This window comes from Triticum urartu, chromosome 2A (genome assembly GCF_056163025.1).
Source record: "Triticum urartu cultivar PI428250 chromosome 2A, HENAU_Tu73, whole genome shotgun sequence".
Taxonomy (NCBI): domain Eukaryota; kingdom Viridiplantae; phylum Streptophyta; class Magnoliopsida; order Poales; family Poaceae; genus Triticum; species Triticum urartu.
In genome coordinates, this window is record NC_141874.1 from 378666632 (window position 1) to 378674577 (window position 7946).

The window sequence follows — 7946 nt, forward strand, 5'->3', positions numbered from 1 at the left end:
GTCTTTCCCTAGGGTGTGCCTGCCAAGCTCTAGGGAAACCATTTCTTTACCTAGGGCCCTATGCACTAGGGAAAGAATTCATCTCAGCGTTGTCCAGCGTGGAAAGGTGATTTACCTACAACAACATTTGGCTCTAGGGAAAGATGGTGGGGACATATCATATCCATATCTACCGTATACAAATATTCAATTCGAATTTAAATTCATATATGCCATAATTCCAATAATTAAATTCTGTGCCATAATTCAAAATTATAAATTGCTGCTAAAATTCAATGTACACATCAGATTCTTGTTCAATTACAGACTCATGGTCAATTTCAAGCCAGAATTCAAGAAGTAAACATAGCTAATGTTTCGTACAGCTAGCAGAACACCTAAGTCAGCATGTACATGTGTTGTTGGTTAGGACAATTATCTGCTACTCTAGTAAGGCAAAATATTTACACCTCTGATTAAGAGGGGTGTCAAGACCTTGAGTTGGTCAGGCCAAGTATCTACAATATCTACAACTCTGATTAAGACCTTGAGCGAGAGCCTCAATTACTTGTTTGTGCCCATCAACCAGCAGACCATGACCACCCGTAAGAATATGTTCCTGCAAAGAAAGAAGATAATTCAATGATAAGTGAAGAGTTCATTGATATACTTCGTTGCACTAACTCTGTCTCAAGCAAATAATATGATCAAGTTCATTGATATAGTTCATTGTGCTAATCAATAGACAAAGGTACAAAGATTGCTATTTTGGTGTTGGGCTCGACCAACTTTTCTTCTTCTCCACAACACATGGAATTAGCTAAACTTATAATGCCTTCCCCAAGAGGATTTAATGGGAAAAAACATATGCTGGTATGTGTTCTCTCCACTGATTACGAGCCGATCGACTAGTCGACAGACTAGTCTACGAGTCGCAACCCGAGTGCCGACTATGAAATACAAGAAGAGTTCTTTTACCTTATCACCTGATTTGGTAAACCTTGTAGAGATAACAAAGAAAATTAATTAGACAAAATAGATAGAAGTGGTGGTTGGCAGATGCATAGGAAAACGTACTATCCCTTGTATTGAAACTGATTTGCATAGTAAAATATTAAATGTATTGCTTGCAGGAAAAATTCTAATTTAAGCAAAATATTGTATGACCAGAGAAGCTATGCCATTCTGAATAGAAAACTAGGATAAGTGTATAGCTTAGTGTCCCAAATAGGATAGCTGTAACCTGCAGTTTATGATAGTTTTGCTATCTTCCTGAACAAATTCTGTTAGACAAAAATAATACACTTGGCTTGCTAGTAACATAGAACTAAATAATGTCCCTGCCATTGCGATTCAAAGATAATTCTAGCAATTGCCAATAAATTGAGGCTTTTTACCAACTTGATGGTAAGAAATCCCAGGACCTAGCCCACACGTGTTTCCGTGGGTCTTAGTGTAACCGGTTTGTCGAGAAATATACGTACCCATATTTTTCCACCACGACGTGCATATCATGTTATTGCTCTTCGTCCTGCTTCTATCTGTCTTGCCGTGATCCAAGCGGATTCAAGTGCTTCAAGAGCATAGCAACAGAATGATATTAAATCGACTGCTTGCAAGACTATGTTGTATTTATAAAGCAAAGTACGATTCTCTGTAAGAATTGCAAGATAATGTGGTATTTATAGAGCAAACAACAGTTCTATAAAAAAGAAATATGTAAGTTCCATGACACTTCTCAGTTCTTCAGGGCAGTTGTGACGACAAGATTGTTATCTCTGTGAACCAATCAACTATATAAGAAGGGGGTGGGCAAATATTGCATTATCGTTTGTTTTGCGATTTATCTATAACAAGATAGTATTTCTTGTGTACAAAACGAAGTAAATCAGCTGGAACCAGTTAGTAGCTAACGGAGCACATTAAATGTATAGGGAACACATGTCAGATAGCTAGTCAGTTTCCTAACTATATGTGCATACCGAGCTAGCTACTTCAGTTTAGCTATTTAAAATCATGTTAAGTCTACAACCGGGACGATCACATCTGTAAACAGTAATACAACTATATTGCACTAGCATTGGTTCGTCCGATAGAACTTTCAGAATCCCGTGACCTGTATTTTGTACGAAATCAAATGTGCTCCACATGATCACAAATTTAGCAGAGATGTTTTTGATAACAAATTGTTCCCCAAAACATAACCTTGGATACTAATTACCATCTTAGACATTTCTTTTCACCTGAAAATGGATATCAATAGCTGGAGCAGAGCCTGATGTCTTGCAAAGACCGTCTTGTACCTATCAATTATCAACCTCGTACTAAATCAGATGTTCAGAAACAAAAAAAGTGTTAGCCTCAAATCATATTGTTACTCATCAACTAGTCTTCCTACACATCTCATTAAACTATACCCTATAGCACAAAGATTTCAACATCGGTTCATCCAAAATAGTCTTATAAACTATTAAACAAATCTATAGGGAGAGGGATACCTTCACACGCTACCATGCTCGCAGTTGTGTGCCGTTTGGCTGCCAATCGAAGAGGAAGCAGGGGAACTTCTGGGCAGCTGGCCGTCGGAGCAAAAGAACAGGGACACGCACCTGGGTACCCGTCAAAGTGCAAGGACAGGAAGCAGAGGGACGCCCGCCTGGGAACCGGTCAGAGAGCAAGATCTAGATCGGCTTCAGATGAGAAGACGAGTTTGGTCTTGGACAGGGTAAGACGACGGAAGGTCCAGTGTCCGTCAACAGGGGGGAGAGGAGGCGGGGCGTGTTGGGCCGCAGATCTGGGAAGGGAGGAGGGAGAGGGTTGGGCGGCGACGCGGCGCTCATCTTCAGGAGAGAGGGAGAAGAAGACCAAATGCGAACAGCCATCTCTTTCTGCCCTTCTCACTGCGTAGTGGGCCCACACCGAAATATGGCGTAGGCCGCCAAAAAATAGAGCGCGCTGATGAAAAAAAATGCGCGGGAGGCCATCCTCGCGGCAACAGTGGGGCCGTATAGGTGCTTTTATTTTGTCCAGTGTTGTCAACGTGGCTGTCTTTACCTAGAGGAAGAAAAAAACTATAGGTAAACTTTATTTTCCTTTTATTTTCACATGGAACTTCATCTTCCCCTAGAGTATACTGTTTATAGATTTTCTTTCCCTTGAGGAGGCAAATGAGCTCTAGGTAAAGACCTTGACCCTAGGTAAAATCGTAGTTTCTAGTAATGCACGCTGGTTTAGCCAGAGACGTAATAGCTTTGATCTTTTCATCTTATAAACCCGGAGATTATCAAAAGTTTCCTTCAAGTCATCTATCAACGTCTCCTCCTTTCTAGACTTCATCATGATATCATCCACATAAGCATGAACATTGCGCCCAATCTGATTATGAAGACAATTCTGCACACAGCGCTGATAAGTCGCCTGGGCACTCTTAAGCCCAAAAGGCATAGACACATAGCAGAAGGCTCCAAAAGGAGTTATAAAAGCTGTCTTCTCCTAGTCCTTAACTGCCATTTTGATCTGATGATAACCTGAATAAGCATCCAAAAAGCTCAAACGCTCACAACCTCCCGTAGCATCAATGATTTGATCAATAGGAGGGAGAGCAAATGGGTCAGCTGGGCAAGCCTTGTTCAAATCTGTGTAGTCCACACACATACTCCAAGTGCCGTTCTTCTTAAGTACTAGCACCGGGTTAGCTAACCACTCAGGGTGAAAGACCTTCACAATTAACCCTGCTGCTAAGAGCCGGACTACCTCCTCACCAATGGCCTTGCGCCGTTCTTTATTGAAGCGGCGGAGAAACTGCTTGACCGGTTTAAATTTGGGATCGATATTAAGGGTGTGCTCAGCGAGTTCCCTCGGTACACCTGACATGTCAGAAGGTTTCCATGCAAAGATGTCCCGGTTCTCACGGATGAACTCGATGAGCACGCCTTCCTATTTCGGATCCAGGTTAGCGCTGATGTTGAACTGCTTGGATGAATCGCCAAGAACAAAGTCAACCAGCTTAGTCTCATCACCGATTTAAACTTTAAGGCCGGATCATGCTCTGTAGTTAGCTTTTTCAAAGAAGTCATATCTGCCAGATCAACATTGTCCTTGTAGAACTTCAACTCCTCTGTTGCACAAACGGACTCAGCATAGGCCGCATCACCTTCTTCACATTCCAGAGCAATCTTACGGCTCCCATGTACTGTGATGGTATACTTATGACCCGACATCTTGAGTTGCAGATAAACATAACAGGGCCTTGCCATGAACTTAGCATAAGCCGGCCGTCCAAATAGGGCATGATAAGGGATCTTGATTTTCACTACTTCAAAAGTCAATGTCTCTGATCTTGAGTCATGATCATCTCCAAAAGCAACCTCTAGAGCTATCTTACCAACTGGGTACGCCGATTTACCAGGCACCACACCATGGAAAACAATGTTCGACGATTTAAGATTTTTATCTGTTAACCCCATGTGACGGAAGGTTTCATAATAAAGGATATTGATACTGCTCCCTCCATCCATGAGCACCTTGGTGAACTTATACCCCCCAACCTGAGGTGCCACCACCAATGCCAGATGACCCGGATTATCTACCCGGGGTGGATGATCCTCTCGACACCATAAAATGGATTGTTCAGACCAGCGTAGATATCGGGGCACTGCCGGTTCAACGGAGTTTACTACCCTTTTATGAAGATTCTGATCATGCTTGCATAAGCTAGTGGTGAAGACATGATACTGCCCACTATTCAACTGCTTCGGATTGCTCTGGTAACCCGATTGCTGCTGCTGCTGACTCCCCTGATGATTATAACCACCCTGGTTGCCCTGACTGCCTTGATTGCCATGTCCGCTTTGGTTGCCTTGAAATCCCGAACCAGAACTGCCTCCACCATAACCGGCCCATGAGAACTACCTCCTGAACCGTCAGGCAGTCGATGATCGTATTGGAAAAGATCCGAGTTTTTAAACTCCCATATAATAAAGCAATCCTTCCAAAGGTACGTGGCTGATCTCTCTCGCTTCCCGTGCCTTGGACAAGGCTGGTTTAATAGGCGCTCAAGATTGACACTTGATCCTCCACTCTGCGGGGGCGGTTTACCCTTACGACGTTGATTATTATTCTGTGTTTGGTGTTAGCCACAAAATCCAAGATGTTATCCGCTTTGCGCTTACCGTTGTTTCCATGACCCGCCGGGTTGTGCTGCTGCCCCTTTTTACTGCCACTCTTCTTTCCCTTCCCCGGCTTTTCATCATCAAACTCGGGGTCCTTGGTACTATCAGAGTCGACATACTTAACCAGAGCTGCCATAAGCGTTCCCATGTCATTGCAGTGACGCTTGAGCTGTCCCAATTTCAGCTTCAAAGGCGTGAACTGGCAATTGCCCTCCAACGTTAAGACTCCTGAATCGGCATTAATGTGGTCTGATGAATGCAACATTTCAGAAACCCGGCGCACCCAATGGGTCGTCGATTCACCTTCTTCTTGGACACAGGCGGCTAAGTTCGCAATTGACATGGGCTGCTTCCACGTGTCCTTGATATTCTGGATAAACCGGGCCTTTAACACAGCCCATGACCCAATGGAGTTAGCTGGCAAACTTTTCAGCCAAGTGTGAGTTGTTCCTTCTAACATCATGGTGAAGTATTTAGCACATGCCGCATCATCCACATCCAGCATCTCCATTGCCATCTCATAGCTTTCGATCCATGACTCGGGGGGTAAATCGGCAGTATAATTGGGCACTTTGCAGGGACCTTTGAAATCCTTGGGCAGCCATACATTACGTAGAGCCGGGGTGAGACACAACACCCCCAAAGAGCTGGAGGTAACTCCTGGCTCCACCAAAGTTGTTGGACGAAGCGGAGTAAGCTGACGGGCCGCGTACTGCGTCGCTAACTTGGCTTCTCGACATGCTCTACCCTGATCCATCAAATCCTGAGCATTAGTACCACCACCTGCCGGATTATTCCCTCGGGGCGGGTTACGGTCCTGTGCACTGCTTGACACGGTCGGTTCATCCAGGTGCCTACTCTAACTCCGGCTTGGGTGGGGGTGGAATGATCCTCTTACGGGTGTATGGATACGCCTGCTGCTGAGTCAAAGCTGTCTGAAGGAGCTCCCTGGCCCGTCGCGTCTCAACCGCTATGGGGGACTCACCTTCGACTGGGAGGGCTGCCAATCATGAAGCGGCAGCGACTATGTTATCCAGGGGGTTGGAGTAATGACCCAGAGGCATTGACACGTGCTGCGGCGGGATATTCGGACGAGGCGGATCCATTGCGCGCGGTTGAACCGGCGCCCCTGTTCCAGGTGCTTCTACCCGGTTTACCACTGGCTGATTACTGGTTCCTGCTCCTAGCGTGTTAAAGAGATTCCTTGGCTCATAAACTGGAGGCAGGTGGGACCGGTACCTTCTCCTCATTACATCATTTGATGCGTTCTGATCCAACATAAGTCGATAAGCCTGTGCATCCAACTTGGCCCGCTCCGCAGCCATTCTGGTGTTCTCGGCTGCCAGGTCTGCCTTGGCTTGAGCTATCTGATCCTTTACCTTCGCGACTTCCGCGTTGTGCTGATCCTGATTCGCCGAGTTAACTTCAGCCGCCAGCAATGTTGCCAAAGTATCAAATAAATTGGACAAAACCTGAGCTGGCGGTTGCACAGGGCCTCCTGCCCCGGCTGCTGTCGCTGCTGCTAAACCAGAGATCATTGCTGCTGCGGTTGAAGAATGTTGCGCTGACTGTGTACTGGCCATGAATATCGCAACTCAGCTCGGCGGATCAAAGGGGTCTGGAATACTGTCTCCATCGGAACAGCCCCCAAACCGGCCATCTTGCAGTTGGTACAATGACTCGGTCTCTCCGGTAAATGAGTCGTCATCAGAGTAAACGATGGTTTCACCACTAGATACCGATCTATCCTCAGATTCCACTTCGTGGATGACTCCCACGAAGGCACACTTTATGGCAAGCTAAACCCGGGCAGATCTCGCATGCTGAGCCGTCTCGACGATGTCGGTGCAGATGTCCAGCTCAGGGCTCGGTTCGCCGATCTTGCTAATGAAAATGTGAATACCGCTGAAGGGGACCCGATAACCATACTCAATTGAACCGGCCTCGGGGCCCTAGCCTGCATCGTTGATGTAGAGCTTGCCGCGACGACTCTTGGTCATCTGGCCCACAACGTACCCCTTGAGCCCTTCGAAGTTGCCCTCTAAGAACTTGAAACCATCGTGCGATGGCCCCACGGTGGGTGCCAACTATCGTGGTTTTGTCACGGCAGATGTCCTAGCGTAAGGACTTAGTCGTGGAGCCATCGTGACAGGTTATCTTAAAGGGGTTAAAGAGGGACAAAGGACGCAAGGAGTTTATACTGGTTCGGCCCCTTACGGTGAAGGTAAAAGCCTAATCAGTTGTGGTGAAATTGCTAAGGTTTCGATGACCAGGGAGCGAATCCACTTTTCCTGGCTCTCAATCTGTTGTTTCTTGTCCTTGAACTGCCGCCGGGTCGTCCCTTTATATACACAGGTTGGCGCCCGGCGGTTTACAGAATCCCGGCCGGCTCATAAACGTGTGCAGCTTGGTTTCTACTCTTTCCTATCTTACAACACAAGTTACACACCTTATGGCGGTTTATGTCTACGGGCCCTAATCCGCCTTTGGGCCCTGGTGCTTTTAGATCTCTTATATTAAAGCGCCATACTCCTTGTCTTCATGGGCTTCAATATGAATAACTCATTACAGGTATAACCCGGCCCCTCTTGGGCGGTTTATACTCAGTAGTTATATCCCCAACAGCGTGCACTAATATGTCGCCGAAGATGAGGAGATGACCGGGGGCGGCGAGGCCCTCGGTGTGGGTGTGGTCTCTAATGACCGGTTGGGCCATCGATTCTTCTGGCGATCCAACAGCGGAACGCTCAATGAAAGCACCAATGTCGGTGTCAAAACCGGCACACCTCGGGGTAG

The 7946-nt window shown here is 46.2% G+C and overlaps 1 long non-coding RNA gene across 1 annotated transcript; it reads right to left on the reverse strand.

Annotated features, from left to right (window-relative positions):
* Positions 1-224: 224 nt before the first annotated feature.
* Positions 225-2881, reverse strand: LOC125536931 (uncharacterized). The gene is made up of 4 exons (XR_007295360.2): positions 2478-2881; positions 2223-2282; positions 1464-1552; positions 225-598 (listed from the first exon to the last, which is right to left on the reverse strand). It is a non-coding gene; the product is annotated as an uncharacterized LOC125536931 (long non-coding RNA).
* Positions 2882-7946: the final 5065 nt, after the last annotated feature.